This window comes from Podarcis raffonei, chromosome 6, assembly GCF_027172205.1.
Source record: "Podarcis raffonei isolate rPodRaf1 chromosome 6, rPodRaf1.pri, whole genome shotgun sequence".
NCBI lineage: Eukaryota > Metazoa > Chordata > Lepidosauria > Squamata > Lacertidae > Podarcis > Podarcis raffonei.
The window spans coordinates 70,349,311-70,377,125 of record NC_070607.1 but is presented as its reverse complement, the minus strand read 5'-3'; the positions used below and the strand labels follow the sequence as shown (position 1 = coordinate 70,377,125).

General features: G+C 44.4%; 1 protein-coding gene and 1 non-coding gene across 2 annotated transcripts in view; one reads left to right on the top strand and one right to left on the bottom strand.

Annotated features, from left to right (window-relative positions):
* The window catches only part of SNTA1 (syntrophin alpha 1), a 60,877-nt gene that overhangs the window by 11,557 nt on the left and 21,505 nt on the right, over positions 1 to 27,815 (top strand). The gene's annotated exons all lie outside the window — the stretch shown is intronic.
* On the bottom strand, positions 5,707 to 5,789 carry TRNAE-CUC (transfer RNA glutamic acid (anticodon CUC)). The gene has a single exon. It is a non-coding gene; the product is annotated as a tRNA-Glu (tRNA).

Genomic DNA, 27,815 nt, shown 5'->3' with positions numbered 1-27,815 from the left:
ACGATTTCAGGTATGGGGGCAGGAAGAATCCTGGCTCAGCTGAAAGGGTATTTGCAGTCTTAACACCGCAATCTTCTTGCCAACCCAGCCAACCACTGCAGCAAATTTCTTGCTATCAGTATGCCCTTTACTCAGGGCCTGTGTGTGTGTGTGTGTGTGTGTGTGTACATTGCACAGTTATCCCATAAAGGTAAAGGTAAAGGGGCCCCTGACCATTAGCTCCAGTCGTGGCCAACTCTGGGGTTGCGGTGCTCATCTCGCTTTATTGGCCGAGGGAGCCGGCGTACAGCTTCCGGGTCATGTGGCCAGCATGACTAGCCCACCCCTGGCAAACCAGAGCAGCACACGGAAATGCCGTTTACCTTCATGCCGGAGCGGTACCTATTAATCTACTTGCACTTTAACAAGCTTTTGAACTGCTAGGTGGGCAGGAGCTGGGACCGAGCAACGGGCGCTCACCCCGTCTCGGGGATTCAAACCGCCGACCTTCTGATCGGCAAGTCCTAGGCTCTGTGGTTTAACCCACAGCACCACCCGCGTCCCTCCGTTATCCCATAGGAGATATAATTGGAAACATGCCCTCATCCCTAAGTGTTGCATCCCTAATTATGGCATAAGGAAGGAGAGCCTAAGCTGAATGTAATTGTGGTCTTTGCAGTTCACCTATTCCCTTAGTTGGTGGTGTCTAGAAGCTGTGCCACAAATTATAAGCGATAGATTATGATAGCTCAAGCCCAGCACAGTAAAATGAATGCTGTAAAGTGATAGCACATTCAATAGGCTGTGGGGTTAGGGAGGAAACTCTTCCATTTTGCCTTTAGTTGTCTTTTGGAAACACTCAGTTATGAAACTGTTGTATCAACTTAAAAATGTGAAAAGCCCATCTGATCTCCTGCTATCACAGGCTGTTACATTCTTGGGTGTTGCATAAAGCTCTGTGTGTGTGTGTGTGTGTGTGTGTGTGTGTGTGTGTGTGTGTGTACTTGGCACGCCTCTCTGGCTGAAGACAAGCTCAGCAACAGCCTTCTCCGTCTCAAACACTTCCAGCTGTGCAGTTTTTGCATGACTGACCTGTGTATAGTCCTTGAAAGATCCCACCAGAGAAGAGATTGTTAACAAAAGGAAGGCAAGGGAAAGTAAGTTAGAGAGCTTGGACGGGGAAAAGAAATAAACAGCTGTGGGGGTTGCAGATTGGACAATCCAGGATGGCAGTAAATGGCATCAAGCTTCTCACCTAGCTAAAGACTGAGCTGCCTTTGGGCTGGTTAACAACAGCCTGGAGTAGTTTATCAGAAGACCATTAAGAAGAGATGGAAGGACCATCTGATCTGGGATTCTGTTCCTAGAGGAACCAAGCAGATGCTTCTGGGAAGCCCACCAACAGGAAATGGGCACTTTCCTGTTAATGCAACGGCTATTATGAGTCACACCGCCTCTGATCCTGGCAGTACTATGTATTGTGACTAGTAGCCACCAGTAGTCTTAGCTTCCACGAATTTGTCACCATGGGCATATTGATTCCTGCAGCATCTGACCACAGCACGCAGCTGTACAATGATGTGTGCTTTACTCATCATTTCCATTCAGTTGTGTGTGTAATAACATTTGCTTCACCACAGGGTTGGATGCTACAGACAGGTGCCATCGGGGGCACACACACACACACACACACACACACAAAGCAGGAAATAGATTCAAAATGGTTCTAAAGTCCGGTACTCTTCAGCTATCGGCTGTTTCCAGGTGCTTCATGAGTATTCAGTAATGTTTGCCAACACTCCTAAATATAAAAGAGGAAGATCTAGGCTGAAGCCTTGACAACCCTTGGTCACGCATCAGCTCAGTTCAGGCATTGCATCCAGCCATGGCTGAGGAGGTTGAGCTATACTCTAGTAGCGTTTTGTTTGAATTGATAAACCACAGTGTGAGCTCAGCCAGCAAATCCGAATTGGAAACTATTATTTGTTCTGCCTGTGGCTTGGCATAATGTTTGAACTGATGAAGTACAGCGATCATTCTTTCTCTGGAGGCTGCAGCACCATGAGTATAGGAGTGGGGTTTTTTGGACTTATGAAGCAGAGTGCTGAGAGGAGGGGAAACTAAACCAGATAAGCAGTGCTAACCCATGATTTCCCTCTTGTATTCTTGGAAACTGGGACTGCCGTTTGCATCCTGAACAATGGCTAGTGCAATCTCAGGTTTGGTATGAGGTCTGAATTGAGTAGCCAGACATCTACACATCACTAGAGCATGTTAAAAAAAGTAAAACTAATAAAGTTAAGGTATGTTAATACAGTGGTACCTTGGGTTACATACGCTTCAGGTTACACACTCCGCTAACCCAGAAATAGTGCTTCAGGTTAAGAACTTTGCTTCAGGATGAGAACAGAAATCGTGCTCCGGCGGCGCGGCAGCAGCAGGAGGCCCCATTAGGTAAAGTGGTGCTTCAGGTTAAGAACAGTTTCAGGTTAAGAACAGACCTCCGGAACGAATTAAGTACTTAACCCGAGGTACCACTGTATCCAGATTTTCCCTGACCTGTTCTTAAATTATGTCAGAAATAAAAAGATGTGGACTTTACTATACAAGGTTAAATACTCTGTTAGAGATAGATAGATCATTTATATCCCACTCTTCCTCCCAAAGGAATCCAGTCAACACATCTTAGCCTAACTCACATCACTGGCTTGTTGTGAAGATGAATTGGGAGGGGAAGAACCACATAAACTAGTCTGAGCAACTTGAGGATGGGATATATAGATGCAATAAATCAATAGAAAAAAGGAACAATGATTTGTTGTTAAGCTGCAATTTCATAATAATAAAGCAACGTACCGGTACCAAAGTAGCTTCAGGTCATGCACAAGTATGCCGTTAACTCTTCTTCTCATTGATTAAAGTTTGCCATCACCCAAAGATCAACTAAAGCTTGAGATAAACAAATCTACCAGTTTAGCTTGCAGACATACTTTTGAGACACAACGGCAGTGCCTCCATTTGCTTTTTGTCCTGATCAGTTTACTATATAGAGTGACATTAAATGCTTAATTTTCATCCTGGGAAGTACCGTATTTTTCATCCCATAGGATGCACTGCCCCATAGGACACACCTAGTTTTTTTGGGGGGGAAATAAAGAATTTTTTTTATTCCCCCCCCAGGCATGGGGCTGGCACGGGGGAAGCCCAAGCTTCCCCCGACCCCAGCCCCCAGAACAGCCTGCTATCCGCAAGCCTAGGGATCCGTGGCGGTCTCCCCAGGCTTGCGGAGAACTGTGCGAAGCCCAGGCTGTGGGAAGCCCGGGAGCGCAGGCAGCTCTGCGCAACCCTCGGGAGCCTGGCGCGAAGTCCTGCCGGTCTCCCAAGGGTTGCACAGAGCTTCCTGAAGCCTGGAGAGCGAGAGAGGTCGGTGCGCACCGACTCCTCTCGCTCTCCAGGCTTCAGTGAAAGCCTGTATTCGCCCCATAGGACGCACACACATTTCCCCTTCATTTTTGGAGGGGAAAAAGTGCGTCCTATAAGGTGAAAAATACGGTATCCGAAGCAGTTCAATTGATGTTCTTTGTGAGAGCCTGTTTGCTGTGTTACGGCTTGTATTATCTCCAGAGCCACCCCTATTGATATCTTGGTAATTTATATGTAATCAGTTTAATTATCAGAACCATTCAATATGCCTAAATAAAAAGGCAGTGTGGGATGGAGGAAATCAGTCTTAATATTGAGGATCATTCCCGTCCCCCCAATAGCAGCTGGCTGGTCTGAACCTATGGATGTCTCTTGTAATGCTGAACCCATTGTTATGGCAAAGAAGTATGCCATTTGGAGCAAATCCCCATAAAAATGGATTTATCTAGCGATTGGTTTGAACCATGTAACAATTACCATATGAAACCTTCTTGTGCCTATGATTACAACAGTTGCTAAAAGCAGTTATGAGGAGCCTGCGGCCCTACCATCCCCGTCACCCCTGAATGTTGGCCGTCTGTTCTTGATGGATGTTGGAATCGAATATTGTCTGAAGGGACACAGATTCCCCAGTGACTGTAATTCTGCATCCAAGGGCTTTTAGCACACAGCCACGAGTTGATAGTTCTGACAGTGCGTCTTGTAATTGGGCCATGTAGCTTGAATGCAGTGTTGCTGGGCAAAGAAATATAGCGGCATGAGCCTTCCCCTTTAGCGGGAGCTGATTTGGATTTGACAGAAGCAGTGATGTGAGTCGGCCCGCACAAGATGGGTGAGAAAGTAAGCAGTCGTGCCTCATCTTTTGTGAATCTGAACACGGCTGCTGAGTCTAACTTTAGGCCAAGCAGTTTCTTTCAATTTTCTATTACGGCAAAGCTGCTTCTATAATATTGCTAGAGTTAGCACAGTGGGGTGTCTGCCATCTGCTCTTTATAGCCTCTCATGCTTGTTCTCCTCCAGCCAGCCTCACCCACATGAGGGTTCCCCCCCCCCCAACCTTAAACAAAACTGCAAGGGAAGAATATTGCATGCACAGAGAGGCACCGGGATTTGCCTCTTGGACAGCTGCTCTGGACAACTGAAAACTGGTAGTCTTCTCTGGTTTGATCTGTATTCGTGCCAAAGCGTAAAGAAAAGTGACAACACTGATACTGTACAGAGGCCTGCCATTTGCTGATATTCCCAGTCAAAACCTCTCAGATGGAAGCTGTCTGAAGCCTTTGCAGAGTTATAGGTTGTGTGAGAGAAGAAACGAGGGTTCTGTGTGCTGCTCTTGAGAAGGAAACTCAACCCAAACAGCTCCATGACTTGGTTTTGCCAAGTGGCTCAGAAGGAGGAGGAGGAGTTTGGATTTGATATCCTGCTTTATCACTACGCTAAGGAGTCTCAAAGCGGCGAACATTCTCCTTTCCCTTCCTCCCCTACAACAAACACTCTGTGTGGTGAGTGGGGCTGAGAGACTTCAAAGAAGTGTGACTGACCCAAGGTCACCCAGCAGCTGCATGTGGAGGAGCGGGGAAGCGAACCCGGTTCACCAGATTACGAGTCCACCACTCTTAACCACTGCACCACACTGGCTCTCCAAGGAGAGTTGCCCCTTGGCTGGGGTGAAACTATCTGGATAGGTTTAGGTTGGGGGTTTTCTGCCTCCTGTTTTCTCACTTAGCCTATTAGTCTCTGTGCCAGGGCACATGCAACTTGTACATGTGCATATGTTTAAATTAGTTAAACATTGCGATCCTATCCTTGCCTATTCAAAAGTAAGCTACATTCACTGTGCATGGGTTTATGCCCAGCTATGCCTTTCGATAGGATTGCAGCCAAATATGGACAAGTGGGCTGCTTTATTTTTTGCATTTACACCCCACCTTTTTCTGCAAAGAGCTGAAGGTGGTGAACATGGTTCTCCCCCTCCTTGTTTAATCCCCACAACAACCCTGTGAAGTAGGTTAGGCTGAGAAGCAGTGGTTGGCCCAACGTCACTCAGCTTCATAGCCGAGTGGGAATTGGAACCCTGGTCTCCCTAGTCCTAGTCTGACATTCTAACCATGGATGGCTGCCTGGACGAGGAGTGCCATTCATAGCCTTGAGTCATAAGTATTGAAGAAGCTGGACTGTGTGCACAGTCAGATGAGCTGGCTGGAAGGGAGAATCCCAATCTCTAGTGTATAGAATCATTGAATTGTGGACTTGGAAGGGGCAACGAAGGACATTTCGTCCAATGCCCTGCAATGCAGAAATCCTTTGCCCAACATGGGGCTTGAACCCAGAACCCTGAGATGGAGAATCTCATGCTCTACCAACTGAGCTATAGATAAAAGCCAGCATATAAAACAAAGCCATTCACTAGTATGCTTTGGAGTAAATTGCCTGCTGCTCTTGCTGCAGAATGTCCTGAGGTCTTTTGAGAAATCCAGGTTGTAGTTTTTGTGGTTTTTAAAGCCTTTTGAAGCATAAATGTGGAATGGCCAGTGGGGGAAAGCCTCTTTTGTTCAGAGGCTGTGTTACAAGGGAAGCTGTCTTATATGAGTCCTACCATTGGCCCGTATAGCTTGGTGTTGCTCACACTGACTTGCAGCAGCTGTTCCAGGGTTTCGTGCCAGAGTTCCTCCCAGTCCTGCTTGGAGATGCTGGGGATTGAGCAGGGCCTTCTGCATGCCAAGCAGGTGCTCTACTCCTGAGCTACTGTCCTTCCTCTTTAGTTTGCCCAAGAAGATGGTGCCTTTTTTTGCACCACATTTATCTATGAATCCTGGGTGGAACATGGGCCAGATGGTATTTGGTCATGCACATATCTAGATTAATAGGGATGTTTACGGTGTTCTTCCACCCATTCCCTGCACAGTCATAATCTGCATAATTCTCTGTATAGGTACTGTGTGTACAGCACAAAATCGGTATTAAGCTTGAGAAAAGCAAACGCCCCCTTCAGGTGTCCAGATTAACTTCAGGTGTGGGCGGATGGGGATGGTGGGGTTTGGGGATGAGTGTGCCAGCTCTGCTTCTCCATGTCTTTGTCCCCATTGCCCTTCATGAGTTGGACAGTGACTGTGTGAATGGTGGAGCCTCTTGTGCTCTTGAAGGCTTCCCATGCATATTAGAGTCCTGGAAAATCAGGGTTCTAAAATGCACTGGAAGCCTAAACGAGTAGAAATTGTTCTTTGCTTCACACAACCTGGCTTCCAACTCCAGGAAGGTGGTGAGAACCACAGCTGGGAGCAGAGCTTGTCGCCCCCTGTCTGCCCCACAACTTGTGTCCTAAGTTAAACCAAAATCCTTTGTCTCACTGTTTCCTCTAGTCTGGAGGGGCTTGTGATTTCTATTTTTATTTTTTTATAATGCAGAGACTGTTTACCAACGACAAGCGCATGCACACCAGAAGTAGCAACCACTCTTCAAAATTTCCTTGCAATGCTCTCTCAAAAAAACTATTATCATTCTCCAGCCTGAAGCTCCATTGGGGTCTAGTTATTATACCAGCCTTCCTCAAGCAGGTTCTTTCCAGATGTTTTTGGACTGCAACCCCCATCGGATGGGAGTTGTAGTCCAAAACATCTGGAAGGCACTTGCTCGAGGAAAGCTGAATTAGACCATGTGAGTTTACTCAAGCATTATTTTAAAAACTGGCCTCTTAATCATATAATACCCTCCTTTCCCCCCTTTCTTTCCATTTCCATACTGCTTGGGAGGAGAGAGATTCTTTCAGCAATCCCAAGCATGCTTTGCCGGTTCCTGTGACTGCTGCATGTTTTTTCAATTAGCTCAAAAGTTTTCCAGATGCAGCTGAGACCTCGGCGTATCCAAAATGAAATGCACTAAGCTGAAAAATAAGGCTGAGTCAGCTCTTTCTCTCTCTGCAATGTTAATTATGTCAGCCCACACACCACGGAGCCTGACCTCTAACGAAGAGCGACCTCCTTGCCTGTCACAAACCTTGTCCGCTATTATCAAAACAACTCCTAATGTGTGCTCCTAAAATATCCATGTACATGGTTTGATCCTATCCATTTGCTAATTCTTTCAGTAATGTGCTGTGGCACATGATCTTATTATCGCCAGGTTAGGAACAAGGGTATTGCCTTTCCTGAGCTGGTCAGGTGGAAAGCCATTGATTCACATGAGCCTTGCAAAAATGTTTTCTAGAGTATTCTGGCTGTGGTGTGTGTTCTGTTGTAGTGAAATCATATTATCTGTCTTGCAGCTGTGTTTGAAATGAGCAGATTAGTCTTCTGGAATCAAGCAGCTTCAGTTCATCGTCCCAGTCATCTATTTTACTTCACTTTCCTTTTTTAAAAAATATTTCCCTTCTTCACCTGTCCAGTGATGAGAATTTTGACTTCCTCCTCTATAAGCTCTTGCCTCCTTCACTTGTTTTTGATTTTTTTTTAAAAAAAACAGACTTTGAGTCAAAGATTTCATGGTTAACCAGGTTGTATTTGGGACCTGGGCATGTGAATAATTGCCTCCTTTTCCTGAAGACATGCTTGCACACTCAGATTTCCCCCAGAGACCCCACATCATATTCCGCTTCTAGTTAAGCTGTGGTGAGTGAGCTTGAGTGACAAGGAACCTTGCTGCTAGTGCTGTGTTTTAGATGCTTTACTATGGAATAGTTGGTCAGTTTCCTCCCCCACTTGTCTTCCTAGGCAGGGTGTAGGCCAGCCTTTGCCAGCTGCACATGCTGAGGCTGATGGGAAGTGTAGTCCAAAACATCTGGAGGGCACCTGATTGGCAAAGGCAGATTGAGATGCAGTTGCTTCAGTGTGCATTAGGTCTGGGCATTAACTTTCCCCTTCATTGGATTCTGTTTCTGGTTTTGCTGCTTCCGTCTGTTGAGTTTTGCTGATCTGATGCTTTGCTTTCTTTTTAACTGATGATGTATATTTTTTATGATTAATTGCTACCCGCAATGGATGGAAAGGCACAGTGAAAAATGTTTTAGCAACATAAAATAAAATGAATGCCTCGCAGGGGTCATATTGCTACACTGGAGAAAGCCCTTTTTCTGTAAAAGAGCATGTTTCAGCTACTTTTCCTCCTCGTTTTGAACAGCTGATGAACCAGCTAACAACGGCTGTGTTTATAACTGTATGCCTGCAAGAGAGAAGAACTTTGCCAAGCTTATGAATGTTAGTCGCTTCCTAATATTCTGTTCTAATTGTGCAGTTTCCATCTCTTAAAGGTAGGTCAGTGTGGGGTGGGATGCAGTTTCACGTTCCCTATATGTCTGAATTTGCATTCTTTGAATAAACTTTATATATAGATATATTCATAAAGAACATTTCTGAATTTTGCCAAGGGTATTCAGAAGTGCTTGACCTAAGCTCGCAGGAGTCTTGGTCTCAGTGAGCCCATGTTATTCGAGGTATATTGTCAAATGAGGTTGAGACTTCCTGGGTTTCAATAAAGATGGGATACAAAGAGCTTAGAGTTGTAGCCCTTCTTGTGTCAACCGCTTACATTTACTTGGGTGCAGAGTTGTGTATTGGAGTGGTAGCTGCTACTCTGGTTCAAACCACAGAGTAGACTTAGGGTCAAGCTACACATTGCACCTGTGCAGTTAGCCAGGAATTACAGCCAGCCAGGAATTGTTTTTCAGGATCCAGCATGTAGGGAAGAAAGGTTTATCCCTACCCTCCTTAGCTACGACACCCCCCCCAGTAGTTAGGAGGCTTAGAGTTGTATCCAATGCTAGTCCTACACAGAGTAGACCCACTGATGCCCATTAATGTCACTGGACCTGCTGTGTGTAGAAGGAGCATTGATTACAGCCCAGAGGAAAGAAAGAAGTTTTAATTGGTTTTGCAGCCATGGGGAAAAGAGATTTTTGTCTAAATCGTAGCTGGGGAGGGAAGGGAATAAACCTCCTCCCTGCATGCTGTGATCCTGATAACTATTTGTTATCTCTAATTAATTAAAGAAAAATAAGATGCATACTTCGCTGCTGTGCATTAAATGCAGTGTATAGTTTCACCCTCGGTTTGTCATTCTAAAATGTTTAGTCCCTCTGGGGCTGATCCTGAGATGTGTGTTGGCTCAACCTCCTTCCTGTCCAAAAGTGCTTTTTCCACTTTCAAGAGGACAGATCAGGGAAGCGGGGGTGGGGGGGGGGAGGAAACCAACCCTTCTGCTTGCTGATGACTTTTCTGGCTAGGATTGTTGAAAAGAATTGTGGCATTTGTCCTGGGATTTATTTCGCTTTAATATTTTTGGTTCCTTTGAAATTAATCCATGCCTGCTGGCAAAACTAACAGTATCTCAGTGCTCTAAAAACTTAAAAGACTTACAAAAAAACCCACGAAGTTGGAGCACTTTTAATGCCCACATTGCAGTGGGATTGCTGCAAATGCATTTAAATCTCATCCACTGAAATCAATGGGACTTAACAGTGGCTTGTACCACTGTACTTTATATATTTTATATATAAAGAATGCATCTATTCATTGTAAATGCTTCCATTTCTACTTGATGGGTATTTAGATACCATTTGCTGCTACAAAATATATTCTGTCTCTGAATAGTGTCTCATTTGATGCTATTTTGAACTTCTTTGTTGCTGGCTTTAGTGCCCCCTTCAATTGCCCTTTATTGTGGAACTGAGTCAGTTTAGGATGCTCAGAGACCCAGCTTTGTTGCTGGGGTGGTTTCTGTATCACAGAGCACCTTTCAGCAACTGGGTTTGTGTGCCAGCTGCATCCCCTGCTGTACAGAGAGAGAGCCTGACCACAGTTATCCATGCTCCGGTTATCTCCAGATTTGACTCCTGCAGTTCATGATACAAGGGGGCTGTCCTTGAAGACAGTTCAGAAACTCCTGCTGGTTCAAAATACAACCACTAGGCTGCTAACAGGGCCAAGTGCATATCTCACTGGTTGAATAAACAGGTTTGGTGCCTGCCAGTTAATTTGCAAGCGCAATTCAAAGTCTTGGTGTTTGCTCTTTTTTAAAGCCTTACGTTACTTGGGAGCTGGGTACCTGAAGGATTAACTGTAACCAAGGCAAAACATGTGCCCTGATTTCTGAATATGTGTAGGTTTGGAATGGGGCGATGGGTGATCAGTCAAAGAGCTTAGTCAAGTCTTTGCCAACCTGATGCCGTCCAGTTGTTTTGAACCACAGCCCTCATTTGCCCCAGTCAGCATGTCCAATGGTCAGGGATGATGGGAGTTGTAGTCTAACCTGGTGCTCATCAGGACCACAAAGAGCTTTCTTTCTTTCTTTCTTTCTTTCTTTCTTTCTTTCTTTCTTTCTGGTGTATCCTCTTGATTATTCCATGTGGAGGAGGATTTTTGTTCAATACCACTGGCATGGATAAGTCTGCCAAGAAATAAGGAAATTGTAGAACTCTGTCATTGAGGGAAGCTGTCGTGATTGCAGGATATCATATAACGAAACCAGTAGTTTCAAAAATTAAAAAGCAAAGTGTTTCAGGTCTCCTCGTTTGGCTTTCTTGATGCAGAAATGCAACTGATCTATATGACAGCTATTTGGGGGAACTTTAAAAAGCTACAGCCTTGCCACAGGGAACCCAGCTTAACTGATTCCATGTGCAACTTGCTAATAAAACGCTCACTGCTGTAATCTATACACTATTTATATCAAAGTAGTCCTTGATGTCTCATGAACGTCAGCTGCAGCTCAGTTAAGATTCCTTTAGCTTAAAGTGATTTTTTCCTCAGAGTAGTGAATTTAGCTGTTTGAGGACTTCTTTTAAAAAAACAAAAAACCCTTCCATAAATACGCAAATACTTTTAATATAATTACTGATGATGAAGCAGCAGCAGCAACAACTTCTCCCACCTTTCTCTTTTGAGGTTCTTTTATTTCTACATCCACATCTCTTCAGTGGTGATTAGAACCTTGGGTGTGCTGCTGTAGGTGGGGAAGGGGGAGGATGAAAAAACTGGGGAAGGAATGGGCAGGAAAAGCTTTAAAGCAGGAGTCTAGAACCTCTTTTCCTACTAAGAGCCATTGGCCCAAGGGAAAAATCCATTGACAAAGCCAGTGGTGGGTGGAGCCAGACACAATATTGGGTGGAGTTTTCAATATTGCAGGATTATATAACTCTCTCTCTTTGTGCTATTCCATTCCATTCCTCCCTGCCCTTCACACACATGGCAGTTCTCAGAGGAACGGTCCAGAAAGCAAGAATGCAGATTTCTTATCCTAACTGTAAAGCCATATAACATATTGCAACCTGGTGTTGCTGTTTTTGCAACCAACATGGAGCTTTCTGTATTGAATGCAAGCACCCAGACTCTTGGATCAAACAGTTTTCTAAGCAAACTGCTTTTCATTCTGAGAACAACTTTAGCTCAGTGATGATCGTCCCTTCTAAGTGAGGAACCAGGTGTTGTGCGTTATATATTAGATGCATCCTAGGAAGCACTCTCAGCTATGTGTTAAGAATTATTATTCAGTGTTGCATAATTAGCATGACTGTTACCCTGTCTTTCATTTACTTATGTTGCGGGGGGCAGGCAGGTTTCATGGAAAGCAGTAGGGAGTGACAAGACATTTGGGAGTGCAATTGCAAGCACCTATAATGAATTCAATTCACATTGGCAAGCGCCATCTAATCTGAAGAAAATGAGGTGCATTTAAAGTCCAACTGAATAAATAGCTACCGTTCAATTCACAGCCCCATTGATTTCAACACAACTCACATTGAAGGATCAACTAGACATGGGGTTGATTGTGTGAATGGAATCAATGTGTACCTCTTTTCTACGTGTAGATAGAAGCTGGTGGGGAGCCTGAGCAGCCTCAGGATCAAGGGGAAGGAGCATTTAACTCTTTCTCTCCCTGCCTCTGTCAGACCAGAATTGCTTCTTGGAAGCTGCTCTTGCATTTCAAGGGAAACTCCCATTGGCACCAATGGTGGCTCTTCTTGAAATGCAGATGGCATCTTCCCAGGCTGCTTCGACTTTGCCAAAGCTGCCTAACAAGACAAGTGCACATTAATTGCATTCATGCAATTAGCACAGAATCTAGTTTGGCCCTCAGTGCACCTGCCTTTCTTTGGATTGTCCCAAAAGGGTGTACCGAATAATGCTGTATGTACCATGCTGGATCAGATTAACGCCTGCCTCTTAGTCATCCGACATTCGGTTTCAGCTACCTTTGGAAACTCACTAGCATGGAATGCACATATGTTTGTAGTTCCCTTGGCAAGGTATACAGCAATTTGGAAATAGGATACTCGGCTCTAGCAGCAAGGGAACTCACCCTAAAAATAGAGCAGAAAGTAATTGGCAAAGGGCAGTGCCCTGCTTCAACCCCCTGTCCTGGCTGTTTCACTTTTCCTAGCTGAACATTGCTCTGAAAAAGTGCCATACTGTACTAACCTCCTCCTGGTGTGCCTGCAAACTGCATCTTACACAATATTAGAACACAGATCTGAATTTGCAGCTCAGAACTGTGAAATCCTTGACATTGCGATGAAAACCAACCTCGGGCTTTATGATATTAAAGTCACAGTTTTTCATTGCAAACCATAACTCTGGACTGGGTTGTCTTGGGAAATGAAACTTCCCCAAGCATTTTTTGTGTGTGGGGATGTCTGTTGGAGGAGAGGGGGAAAGTTGTGCATAGTAGGTAGAAAATTGCTTCTGGTTCCTAAGACTAGCAAATGAGATGGCGGAAATGCTGTTTTTACAACCACAAGGTCTAGAAACTTGAAAATTTCCACTGTTTTTAAGTGGAAAAGTATGCTCAAGGCTCCATCAAAAACCTAGAGAGTGCCTCTGAATCTTTGAATGTTGTTCTCCTTTTGGGGAGTTTTCCTGAGCGTGCTCTTGCCTCTGTTTCATCAATTCTCTCCCTCTCTCTACTAACCATTAAATGTAGTTTGAAGCAGGCACAGTTGTTTTTAGGAGCCAAAGGACACTTTCAGTAAGCTGCAAAGAGTCCGTTCATCTGTTTAACAACGCCATCTCCCTATTGATACTTTATTAATTATTGAAGATATATATGAGCTCTTTGTTGACTGTGTCATCCAAGTGAAAGTTTCATTATTAAAGGGTTGGCCTGGCTTTACTAATGGCTCATTTTGGAATCCATGCATCAGTTTGTTTTATTGACTACATTTTAACTGCTGAACAAGCCATTAAAGAAGATTTAAGTGAGTCCTGTGGTTGCACGACGGTTTCCTTCTGTGGTTGTATTGAGTATCCCTGAGAGTTTAGAATCACAGATACAGACACCTCAGCTTTTTCTTCTACCTTTTTCGTAAGTTTTATTCGGGGCTGGTGAAGATGTAATATTTGTCAGTGAAGTAGGCTGCTAGATTTCTCCTCTAGCTCCTTTTTGATGTCAATCTTCTTTTCCTTAACCATGGTCACACATTATATTGGCACTATTAATGGCCCATAGTTAACAGTTTGAAACCAGGGGTTAAAAAAGATCAGCAAATACAGGATAGGAGGGAACCCACTAAGTCTGAGCTGGAAGCACTTGTTATGTTTCATGAGCATTTTTGGCAATGCTGAAAGGCATGACCCACCCTCCTTTTACTTTAGCAACTCAGGGAAACAATGGACTTCGCTTGCCATCAGTAGTGTCTGCATGTAGTCAAATCTGATTGGCTGTGTTGTGACTTCAAGTCATCCTGATCACTTTGTGATCCAAACTTCATGGTGAGGGAAAGTCAACCACGTGACTCACCCATCAAGCATTTTGTTCACTCTTAATTGGCTTTGCTTACCCTCAGTGAGAATTTATATCCAAATCTTACTGACCGCAAAACTTCATCTTCTCATCTGGCTTATTATTGGGTTCCTAATTGGCTGGGATCAGCTAAGTAGAAGCAGCAACAATTAGAAAGGAAAACTGGCAACAAGCAGGGTTTAAAAAAATAAACATCATCACAATTCATTTGTGGGGATGTCAGGAAATATTTCTGCTCTCTCGATGCACTGCTTTTGAGCAGACATTTGACACTGAAGAACACTGGGTGCATCTCTAGGGCTTTAATTGTCATTATCACTTTTTGCCTCTGTAGCTTTTAACCATTGTTGGGGGAGAGGAGAATTGGTGCCAACAGCGCAGCAAGGGAGTTTGTATGCCTGAGGCCTGCTCTTACCATGGGTAAGAATAAGTATTGTCCGCTTTGAGGTTTCCTAAAAATGTTACTGGGAAGTAAAACAAACAGTCCAAGACCTTAGATCACAGCAAGACAAAGCCAGCTTGTGGGCAAGCGAACCTAAAATAAACCACAGGAAGTTTGATCGGCCAGGTTAAAAACAGACCCTTTTTCATGAGCTTCCTTTGCAAACCAAGTTAAGCCTTGTCAAACCTGAGCTGCCAGGTAGCCAGAACCCCTCAGATCTGAGGTAACAGTTCACTTGCTGGCAAGTTAAACAGGCATTACGTTGGGAATGCAGCAGTTAGATTTTTATTTTTATTTTTTTTAAAAAAGCAATTAGGAAAAACATCAGTTTTAGAAACTGCCAGGACATAAAGACATGATCCCACTGTCTTCCCCACCATATTTACCGTATTTTTCGCACCATAGGATGCACTTTCCCCCCTTCAAAAATGAAGGGGAAATGTGTGTGCGTCCTATGGAGCGAAGAAGCCATAGCCCCGCGACCCTCTCCCGGCTGGAGAGGTGACGCTCGGCTATGGCAGGAGCCTCTATAGCTGCGCGTCACCTCTCCAGCCGGGAGAGTGTGCGCGGGGCTAAAGAAGCCATAGCCCCGCAAGCCTCTCCAAGCTGGAGAGGTGACGCGCAACTATGGCAGCAGCCTCTCCGCTGCGCCTTTCCGCTGCTCCCTGACCTGCTCTTTGGGGCTGGCGGTGGGCTTTCCCACACCAGCCCCAAAGAGCAGGTCGAAAGGAACCTGAAGCCTGGAGAGCAAGAGGGGTCGGTGCGCACCGACCCCTCTCGCTCTCCAGGCTTCCAAGGTAGCTGCCTGAACGCACCTTAAACGGCACCTTGTTTTAGAGTGGGAAAAGAAGAGGGGGGAAATTCTCCCCCTCTCTGCGCAGCGCCTCCTGCCGCTTCGCTGAAGGGGCACTGGGCAGAGAGGGGGAGATTTTTTTTTCTTGTTCTCCCCCCTCTAAAACAAGGTGCGTCCTATTGTCCGGTACGTCCTATGGTGCGAAAAATATGTATGTGAATGGGAGCCCTGTGATTTCACCCACGGAGCTCTTATCTCCTGGCCTGTCTCCTGTAACTTCTTGGGCCTTCTGAGGGCTTAGATGTTTGCTTGAGGTAATGGCCATCTGAAGAGGTGCTGACTTATTTACTGGACTTTAGCTCTCTGAAGTACCACATGTATTAGATTAAGCAGTGGGGGAAACAGATGAAAGTGCTTCAAGCTCCCAATAGCACGAGGGCAGGGAAGTCAGATTATACAACAGATTTTCAACAGAGGAGGTTTGTGTGCTTTCCTATTTGCACACGCTTAGCAACAATACGAATTAAGGTTTTCAGAATTTCCAGTTTCTTCTTTTCCAGGTTGTCAGATATGACCACTGTGATGGGCACTGCAAAATGCACAGCGTTGTAAAATGCATAGCATTCCTTGAGTATTCAGACAGGCCCAAGGCTAGGGGATGGGGTGGCCTCCTTTTGAGATACACCAGCCCCCCTCCCTCTAAATTTCTAGGGTTTTTCTTTAAAGTCTCTGGCACTTCTCCTTGCAGAGATATAAGGGGAAATGCACAAGCAGAAATCCTCCCAGTTGACCAGTAAGGGATAGGGAGGGGGATGTTGCTCTGGAACTGGTTCCGCTCCTGATTCTGTTAAGCCATCTCCTGCCAATGTGTCCCTTTGGCCCTTTTTTTCTTCTTTCTTGTGCACATTCCCACCTTCTTAATGTCAGCAGTGGCAAGCGAGGTCAGTGGGTTGTATGGGATCTAAGTGAGGGATGCTGGGGAACTTTGCTCTTTGTAGATTCTGAATTCATTAGCATCCTTTCAGACTGGAGTGCAGGCTGGAACCTGCGGTCCACTAGCTTCTGGAGTTCTTGCCTCTGAAAACGCATCAAAATACATTGAGGAGAAGTGTATCCTCGTGACGGGGTGAGCTCCCGTTGCTCGGTCCCTGCTCCTGCCAACCTAGCAGTTCGAAAGCACATCAGAGTGCAAGTAGATAAATAGGTACCACTCTGGCGGGAAGGTAAACGGCGTTTCCGTGTGCTGATCTGGTTCGCCAGAAGCAGCTTAGTCATGCTGGCCACATGACTCGGAAGCCTCGGCCAATAAAGAAGATGAGCGCCACAACCCCAGAGTCAGCCACGACTGGACCTAATGGTCAGGGATCCCTTTACCTTTATATAAGCACATATTTAACAATAAGTAGGAACATGCTAAGCGGTCTTGTGCCGAGTCAGACCATTCCACCACTGGAGCTGGGGCAGTTTATTCTCATTAAACATTTGAGGAGTGTGGAGAAAAAAGAAAACTCTTCTCCTCCACCGCCTTGGCCACCGTGAGCCAGCAGGACTTTGCATTATCAAGTAGGTCCTTATTAAAAGAGGCTTTCAGTAGTGGCAAGGCCAGCCATTAAATGGTTGGCAGTGCCAGACGAGGGGAGAAATCTCTGTTGTCCTCAGTGAAATCTGCCTCTGAATGGAATGCTTAGAATTGGGCTATTAAGACAGTGATCCAGGTCTCTTCCCAATCCTGCTGTAGATAGTCACAACAACTTCTAAATCTTCTTTGGTTTCCCATGCATATCAGGGTGAATTAAAACCAGGGAGTAAAACAGGGATATAGTTGAATTCCTTCTCCCTATGGCTGCCACAGCTCCTTGGTCTGGTGAACTGGCCATCTCAGGAATGTCTCTAGAGCCATCTCTTCGCCTTTTGGGTCTTGCTTACATGCTTGGCTGGAGTGAAGACATGCATAGAACTGGAAAAGCTCAGGTACAGTTTGATATTCTAACGCTCCAAAGGTTTATTTGGGGCTGAAGGACATGCCAGCTTCTTCAGATGCAATAGAGCTTCACATGACATCTGCAAGAACATTACTCCTCGTCTTCTACACCTCAGTAGGAAATAATAATTATAATGTTAAACCAGAACAAAACCTGTTGCAAAATCTTGATAATGATTCATTTTGTTTTATGTACACAGAGCAGAATATAAGCATTCACATAAAATGTAGAAAAATCCTTACTGAAAAATTAACTTGCAGTTCAAGCTTCATGAATCTTAATACCGTCTGGTTTCATATTCTGGAACGTGCTGGAAAGTGATACTGCAATGCAATGGAAATATGCATAAAACCCCAATCCTTTATTTTCTATGACAGTCACGCTGCAGCTTCCAGAGGCTTCCAGCTGTTCTCCAGATGTGATTCGTTGGGTATATCTATATCTATCGACATCGAAGTATATATAGCTGTTCCATAAATGCAGTTTGTGTAGAAAAGTACTTTAAATGTTGGAGTGTCAAGTTGCTCCTTTGAGCAGTAAAAGAGTAAACATGATATTCTGATTTTCTAAAGATATGATAAAGTTTATGGAACAAGAGTGGGGAAAATACTTTGAAAGCATGTTGCTTAAAAAAAATATATCTCCCTGTTTCCACTAGGGCAAAACCCCAAGTATAGGGTCTCTGCCAGCACACATCATTTTCACTTAATTCTATGGGGTAAATGATTTTGCTGCCAGAGAAAACCATTTACGCTACTAATGTGGTGGAAGTGGGAACATGATAATGGTTGGGCAGCAGTGCATCAGAAATCTACAGAGCTTTGGCTCAACAGACCTGGCTTTGTGCAAGATGTGACCTAAATAGTGAACGATGGATGTGACATTTCTGATTGTTCTTGACTATTCATAGCCTGAACTATCTGAACTTTCTCTAATGCTAATTAACAGAAAATAAACTCACTTCCAGAATTATGCTCATCAGCGGCAATGAGGCTACAGAGGGTACTAGAGTGTTTTAATATGCATGTAAATAATCAGCATGCAATTTCATTACAAAAATAATAGGCAAGCAAGGCTTAAGTAAGCCTTGTAAGGAAGCTCTGTGCTGCAGAGCAGAGATTTTAATGTCCTATTGTTTTGGTTGTGGAGAAACAAAAACTGGCATCTCTGGTCAAACTGTGATGGCAGTGCTATGATTCAGAATTTGGTGGTTCTCATCCAGCCACAGTCATGTACAACAAGTTTTTTGTGCCCATCAGAAGGCCTGAGAGAATGAATGAGTGAGATTGTGCATAAGGAAGTTGTATTCCATCAGAAGGGAGAAGCCTTTTTCACCCCAAGGGCCACATTTCCATCTAGTTAACCTTCCAGGGGGCCACATGTCAATGGTGAGCACAGCCGGAGGGAAAAGTGGACAGAGCACCAAATGGGAATTTTACCTTTGTACAGTAGGCTAAAGGGACACGGGTGGCACTGTGGGTTAAACCACAGAGCCTAGGACTTGCTGATCGGAAGGTTGGCGGTTCAAATCCCCGTGACGGGGTGAGCTCCCGTTGCTCGGTCCCTGCTCCTGCCAACCTAGCAGTTCGAAAGCACGTCAAAGTGCAAGCAGATAAATAGGTACCGCTCTGGTGGGAAGGTAAACAGTGTTTCCGTGTGCTGCTCTGGTTCGCCAGAAGCGGCTTATTCATGCTGGCCACGTGACCCGGAAGCTGTACGCCGGCTCCCTCTGCCAGTAAAGCAAGATGAGCGCCACAACCCCAGAGTCGGCCACGACTGGACCTAATGGTCAGGGGTCCCTTTACCTTTACCTTTACAGTAGGCTAATTTCTACAAACACTGCCACACACGCCTCTCTATTCAGGTAAGCAAGAGACATTGATCAGAGTTCAAAGACACATTCCAGCCAGGCAAAAACACCCAAGGGGGAGAACCAAGACACAGCAGGCATTTTGGACATATTCTTTAAGACTTACTTTCTTTTCTTTTCTTTTTTTTGCTGGCTTATCCCCCTATTATTAGTCTAACTTTACTGTTGGTGTAGATCTTATTCTAGTAATTCTTGGTGGACTGTCTGTTTAATTAATTGCTGGTTTCCTAGTATTTATTTATAAGCGTTTTATTTTATTTCTCTGTGTTACTGTAAGGTGCTACTCATAAAGGAGGCATATATATGTTTAGCAAACTGGGAATGTTAGATCTGAACTGGGGACTCGGCTACACAGCTGAAAATAAAACATTTTAAATGTGTTGTAAAGTGCAATATGGAAATGTGGCACTAGATGGCGACAGTGAGCTATGCAAAATTCAATATATTTTTCAAAGCTTTTTTTATATATGTGTGTAGATTCCACCTGGGTCACTGAGAAAGAAATTGACCTCTCTTAGAAGTAAGTGCGGCCTTGCCCGCCAGCATACAATACTTGCTGATGTCCTATCCCAGTTGACCTAGGTTTCCTGTGCAGAAGTCATCTAGAACACTCCTTTTTAAAAGAGTTGCATTTGTGTCATCACCACAGAGCATTTTCAGAGATGAGGCAATGCCCTTTGCAAATGGGAGTGTGAGTGCTCAGAATCATGAGTTTTACTAGTGTGGAAGGAAATGTCTTCCAAAATAGATTGCAACCCATTTTCCATAGGTGAAACACTATACTGTATAAATAAACATTTTTGTCTCTGTTACTCCTGGCTGTGCAGACCAAGTAAGTGCACCAGAAAACCCGTTATTCAATTCTTTTTAAGTTGCCCAAAGTGACAGCTTTCACAACTCCCCTAGGAAATTGGTTGCTTAATTTTACCATCATGAAGATGTTTCTTCTTGCTATTTGCCCTCATCTTTATTCTCTTAACTGAATCATGTTATTCTTAGCTGCGCTCAGTATATTAATGCTAAATAATTCCTTTCCCCTCCCTCCCTTCTCACATTTATCAATGTTTGCCACTCCTTTACATTTGCCCGGATGACTTACACTTTATATATATGCCAATTTCACATTGCGTCCCATTCATCATTCTAATTTCTGTGTTTCGGTAAATTCTGGTCGACGAACGAAATACGTCCCTCATGCTTTTCAGCACCAGTGTCAGATGGTGGGGATGGTTTAGTTATTTATTTTCAGTATTTCTATGCTTCTTTTCAGGGCAAGCTCTCCAAAGGCAGCTTACATATCTGATTAAAAACATGTTGGACTCTCCTTCATTGGGGGTTTTTAAGCAGAGGTTGAAAGGCCATCTGTCATGGATGCTGTAGTTGAGACTCCTGCATTGCAGGGGGTTGGACTAGATGACCCTCGGGGTCCCTCCTGACCGTACAGTTACATGATTCTGTGCTGAGGCATGTTACTCTTTGTACAAGGTAAATTGCAAATATCTGCTCCCAATGCTCCCGTATCACTGCTTTCTCAGCAGGATTTTTCATTTTGTTAAGTTCGTGTTGGGAGAGAGGTCTTCAGGTGCAGATAACTTGGAGAGATCCAAATGGCTATAACTGGCCAAGCTCAGCAACATATGTAGAATTCTCTATCATGAATGGGTGTGTGACACCCTGACCAACTGCTTCACCTATCTGTCAGGAATGGTGATTCCATTGGATGCTCCTGGTCTCAATGAGGCACAGGCGTATCCTCAAGCGTTTGCTTAAAAACTGGATCCAAATGCAGCCATTTCGTCTCTCATTTTTAGGGGTTGGATATATGATGCTTTCTAGGGTCAATGATTTGGCATTTTTATAGTTAGCACTGTGTCTTTACCCCCACCCCATCTTTTAACTCTGCCGGGGGTGGGGGTGGAATGAAGAACAGAAAATTGGCTGCTAAATTATTACCATTGCTTTTTTATTCTTTATTACTTTATTATTATTAATAATAATAATTAATTAATTGATTAATTAATTAATACCCCGCCCATCTGGCTGGGTTTCCCCAGCCACTCTGGGCGGCTTCCAACAGAATATTAAAATACAATAGTCAGTTAAACATTAAAAGCTTCCCTAAACATACTTAACATATCCTCCTCATCTTCCCTTTTTTGTCTTTGCAACAACCATGAGCAGTAGGTTCAGCTTAAAGAGAATCATTCACCCAAGGTCACACAGTGAGTTTCATTACTAAGCAGGGAGTTGAACCCAGGCTGCCTCTGTCCAAGGCCTCCTTTCTGTCTACTGCACCAAACAGTCCAGCTGAATCCATCTAAAATGTCATGTCTGTGCATTGTTCCTGCTTCTGTGCTCTCTGATACGAATAATGTTCTTGCTGATAACAGAACCAGGTGCATGCCGCCTTCACAACACCTGGCTGGACATCCCTTCTCAGGTGGATAAGCTTGATGCCTCAGCCTTTTGAGGCTCCCGTGTTTGCTGCCTTCTCAGCTCACATGACAGTTTCCCTTATCCAAGCCAATCTCAATTAGTTTTTCAATTAAGATTTCATGAGACGTTGTATCGAATGCTTTGCTGAAATCCAATTACCCTGCAGCCTCCTACCATCTTCTTGTCCATTAATCTTTTAATTCCATCAGAAATGTCTGGCCAGCAGCAGCTCCACTGGGCTGCTGTAGCCTGTGGTTATATTCCATGTGCCGATTCGCAGACCCTTCAGAATCCCCACTGTGTGCAAAGCCCTCTTACCCTGCATAAGCCGATGCCTGGAGGAAAAGGTTGAACTAAGACCAGCAGGAGGTTTAGAGGGAACTCAGGTTATCTATTCCATGAGGGGGGCTGGCAGGGGGCTGGAGAAGCCATTGCACACCTGCTGTATCTACACCCCCACATGAATTCTGCCCCCATCCCCTGCCATTGCTCTGCAAGTTAATAAAGGAAAGGTTTCACCTGCTGAATATACCAATATGGGTTTAGAGGTGATGGTCACTGGGTCAGCCATCTATCCCTTGAATTGTGATTTGTTCTTCTGTTGAAGAGCAGGACCCTCCAGAGCCCAGATATTAGTTACAGGAGCACATTAGAGGCTGGGCCCTTCAGGTGTTTTCATGCTGACTGCTCAGAACAGATCTTTGTAGCTTTTGCTCTGTGGGGGTCTTTTTGCAGATGGCACATCTCTACGAAAAACATGCCATCTCCTAAGCTTAGCAGGGACATTTTAGACACCTTAATGACGTTGGAGGGGAGAGAAAGAAGCCCTGCTGAGTCAGCTCAGCTTGAAATCTGCTTCCTAACATCTTGTTCCAATGCAAGATCCAGGCAGCAGGTTTTTATTTTTGCACGGTATGCATGGTTTTCAGGTCATAAAGCGAGAAACCCTGTTCTCCAGAATAGGCTTTTATTTTGCATTGGGTGGAACTATGAAATCAAAATAAAGCAATAATAAACTCCAGTCCATGATTACCACCCTGCACTGTCTGTTCTAGGATGATCATTTTTAAGCAATCTATTTTCTGTGGATTTGGATTCCCTCCAGTCATTCTCAGTGTTTTGGTCTCATCCACACCATTGCCCCCAAGAGCTCCTCAGCTCTGGGTCCATTCTTGTGCCCCAATGCTACACAATAGCTCAACGAACCTAGGAGACGAGGCTCAGCTGTGAAGCTCCCTGGGTGACCTTGGACCAGGCACCATCTCTCAGCCCTAACTTCCCCAACAGGCTTGCTGTGAAGTCAGTGTGGAGAGTTGAGGAGAGCAATGTATGCCACCTAGATCTCCTTGGAGGGAAGATGGGTATCATTCTAATAAAGAAGTAATTCATTACCATCAATGGGGCTTATGAAGAAGAAGAGGAGTTTGGATTTGATAACCCGCTTTATCACTGCCTGAAGGAGTCTCAAAGCAGCTAACATTCTCCTTTCCCTTCCTCCCCCACCACAAACACTCTGTGAGGTGAGTGGGGCTGAGAGACCTCAGAGAAGTGTGACTAGCCCAAGGTCACCCAGCAGCTGCATGTGGAGGAGTGGAAACGCGAACCCGGTTCACCAGATTACGAGACCCCTTCCCCATCTCAAGTTGGCATGCCCAATTCTCTCTTATATGTTTCATGCAGCATAGCTGTTGGAAAGAAATGTATTGGAGCAGGAAGGTGTTTGGAAGTGCACACCAATGTCCTAAAGAAGGATGTTATAGAACCATGCTCTAGCCAGGCGGAGGGGCAGCTAAGGCCATATAACGTACTGCGTTTGCATTATCTCGTTTACATTCTTGCTTCCTGTTGCACACTTCAGCTTGTCTTACTGCAGAAGCACAATGGATTTTTGGTTTTTAAAACTTCCCCTCCTTCATCACAGTCAACAAAACAATTCTAAGGAACTTTAGTCAATTCAGTATCATTTTGTGGGCTCAAGTAAAATTCAGTCTCTGTGTGATGTCACTGTCTCTCAGTGGCGTAGCGTGGGGGGTGCAGGGGGGCCGGCCGCACCGGGCACAACATCTGGGGGGGTGCTCGCACTCGCAGCTCTCTAGTGGAAGAGACTCGAGTGCTAAAATCCACGGGTTGGGGGCACAAATTACTTGCCTTGCCCCGGGTGCTGACAACCCACGCTAAGCCACTGCTGTCTCTCACTCTACAGAAGAAGTGTCAGCAGTGAGTTTATTTCTGTATTCCCAAAGACAACACTTTGATATTTTGGAAATAATAGTCTACTAGACTTGGGGGCTTTATGTTCACAAATGGGTGGTCCAGATCAATTTCCCCCCGCGTGTAATTGGCATGTGGCATCCACACACACTATTTTTTAAATCACAGTTTTTGTGTTTGGCCCTGCTCCCAATCTTTGCTACATGCTTCCAATCTGGACATGCATGCAGGTATTTCTGCAACTGTGTGCCTGCATCTTAAAATAAAATAAAATCCACAGGAAGTGCAAAGAGCAAACCATGCCAGCTTCTGGCCGTCATGTTTCACTGGGAACAAAATGGAGGCTTGAAGGGGCTGAGGGTTAAGATGGGTCAACATTCATTTCTAGTTTGTGCTTTTCCTAACAAAAGAAAAATTCATTCTGAAGTCGTCTTCAGAACTGATATTCAGCTATACCAAAATTCTGATAAAGACATTTTGCAAAAGACCTCTGTATTAACTTTAAAAAAGTCCTGCAATTACAGTCTTCAAAATAAGCTGAAAGCTTAACGGAACTAATTCTAGCGCAGTTTTCTCATTGGGAAGACACCTTTCCCAGCAGACTTTTGGATGAGAGGAGCTTTGATAGCATGAATTTATAAAGTATTTGCTGCTACTGCTTTTATTATGAGCTTTATTGAGATACAGTGGTGCCTCAGGTTACATACGCTTCAGGTTATATATGCTTCAGGTTACAGACTCCGCTAACCCAGAAATAGCACTTCAGGTTAAGAACTTTGCTTCAGGTTGAGAACAGAAATCCGCTTATCCGCTAAGCCGCTAAAAGCCGCTAATAGCGCTAATCCACTAATCCGTCAATGGGCTTGCTTCGCAAGACGAAAAAACCGCTAGACGAAGAGACTCGCAGAACGGATTCTTTTCGTCTTGCGAGGCACCACTGTAATTTATACATAAGTAAGTTACATTCCAGCATGCCTTGTGGTGTGTGGTAGTCCTATCATTTAGGTCTCCGGAAACAAAATAGCAAGGTTGTGCTCACGTGAGGAACAAACTGAAGAAGTGATGAGGCGGAAGGGACCCCAAGCCGAAACATCACAGAACACATGGCAAAATACCAACTTAACAAACATGCGCTAATGAGCTTCTACACCTGCAGAGACCAGATGTAGAATGGATTGTTTTTAACTTAGTGGATTTTCTTTGGGAAGAGGAATTGTGGAATTTTTAAAAAAATATTTTTAAAGAAAGACTAGCATTTTATTACGACGACACCATGTGGACAATGCAGAAAACTTTCATGCTTGAACAGCACCAATTCCACAGCAACCCCCCTCCTGGGAGCAGCTTCAGACTTTGTGTAGGGTTTGTGTAGCCTTTTCTTCTCCCAGAGATGCTTTGCAAGGCTGTGGAGGTTTGCAATTAGACTTTTCCATCTCTTAGACGGGCTACTTTCCCAGGTTGATGAGCCCTGCGTGCTACTCGTTTCCCTCTAAGGTACATGCAGAAACCACCTTCTTGACTATTGGACCCACTATTGGTTTCATCCACTCAATCTGCCACCTGAGGAAGAGGTCAAAGTGGACCTGCCACATCTGTACACATGACTTGGAAGCTGGCAGGTTATTGTGAGAAGGCTGTCTTTCAGATACCCAGATCCCAATGTCTTTTGGGCTTTGAAGTCCAACCTTGAACTGGGCCCAGAAGGAAACTGTTCACCAGTTATGCTCTTTAGTGGTGTAATGGGGGAAGCCAAGCAATTTCAATAAAAATGTGTCTCTTTCATAACTTTCTCTCCCCCACACTATCAATCTTCAAGAGTCAAATGAGAGCCCAACATAAGAAGCGTTCATTAAGCTTGGCAGTGATGGATCTTTCGTTCCAGCCCCCAGGCCACTAACACCTGGAGTTCCGGACATACCTTCAGCAAACAATCACTTTTGTACATTAAGGGAATTGAGTGATGATGTTCCATTTCATTGCTTGTTTACCACTGAGGTGATCCATTTCCATATCACCTCACTTCTGGCAGCAGATGAGAAGGATGAATAAAAGTAGTCCTTGAGAACATCCTAAACCCAGCTTTACCAGAATGGTTTCAGTTTCCCATAATGCTGTGGCTGTCCATGATAGAATATGAAGAAGGAATGTGCCCCCATGACACAGTTTTTCTATGGGTGTTAGGAAGTAAATCAGTAATATTAGCAATGATGCTTCCTTTCAGGAGAGACTGATGATTAAAGTGCAGTGCTTTTTATAGTCTACTCTAAATCACTGATGTTTTCAGGAAGCCCCATGATTTAATAGCACCAGTGGACGCCAGGCTTTTGGGTTTTCATAGACCAGATAGGGAAGGAACCTGTTAAGGAGCTGTCATTTGTGTAATTTCTAGCCTGCTTTGCAAAAAACTGCTTAAGAGATGCTGTGAGCTTGCTGATAAAATAGTGACAGACACAGAGGTTGAAATTCCCATCTATAGCACTATTCAGTTTGGTCTATCACAGCTTTTGGCAACGCTGTGTGTTTCAGTGATTTTGCCTTGGAGCACAATTTCAAGATGTTGAACGCAGGTTGTCCTAGTCTGTGGTGGCTGGATGGACGAGAAAGCCTGTAAACTGAATCCCAAGAATGGACCTAATAGCCAATAATAATAGCCAAGCAATACCTTGGGCAAATTTGGGGATACCTTTCAAGCTTCCCAGAAGAAAATGGTTACTGGTCATGGCAACCAAATGAAGCCTCCATATTTGGAGGTATATCACCGCATAGGAGATGGTTATTATCTTCATTCCTTACTGGTGAGCTTCCAGTGGCATCTGGCTGGCTGCTGATGGAAACAGTATCGTAGATTAGATGTTCTAATTCAGCAACAAGTCTTATGTTAGAATTCTAGAAGCCTCCTAGATATCCAAGGATTCCTCTGTAGATCCTTTGCATAACATGTTAGCACATGCAGCCGAGAGCTGGGATAAGCCATTGTCCATTTTGTATTTGCAAAACCTTACCTGCACAGTTTTGCTGGAACTGATGGGCATGTGACAAACACACTACAGTGCAACCTGCGCCTCCTGTTTCTGCCTGAATAAGCTTTTGTCTGGAGAGAGCTTGCTCTTGTCACCCCATGTGCCTGTTTTATGCTGATATATTTCTGTAGCTGTCTTTGATTTACAAGCAGAATGGAACCTGAGGTCACTCTGTAGCAGCTGAGCAATCCATTTGGAGGAAGAAGAAAAAACCTGAAAATTTTCACACATGCTCCTGATTCCATTCCATTCTGTTATTATTATTTATTTCTTTTTTAAAAAATCCAATTAGTTTCTAAGCACTGTAATCATCACTGGCAAGTGCTGTCTGCCTGGATTAATGACTTGGGACGAAATCAGAAGAAATATCAAATGTCTGAAAGAGTGGGGCTGCTATTTATAGTAAGAGGCAAAGAACATGAGGATCCCTCCCTCCTGCCATCACTCCCTTCCCTCCCCCCCTCCCCATCAGCTCCTGTCCCACCCAGGCTCTGGGATTTGAGGCTTCAGTTGTGAAACTCAATCCTGCAGCAGCAGCTTTTTTCTTTTTTGCAAACGGTGCCCTTACCCTTTTATAGAAGGTTCAATTCTCTGGTTAAGTGTGTGAGGTCAGCCTGTGCTTGTCGTTCCCAAAGGTGGCTTGCGTGACGGTATGCACTCAGAAGAGACTCCTGCAGTCCCAGGGAGAAAGGGTGCCTTGGGGTAAAATAAAAACCAAAACCACCTGCTCCCATGAAAGCTAAAATAACAGTGTGAGTTAAGAGAATCAACCCTTTGAGGCCCACTTTTAATGTCCACATCAAAACACTCCCAAGTTGATGTTATAATTAGGGTTGTTTTCTACTATATAATAAAGTAAATATTTTACTGCTTGGAGCCATAGACCATTGCATGCAATGCAGGGGCTTTTTTTAGAGAAGAGAAGAAACTA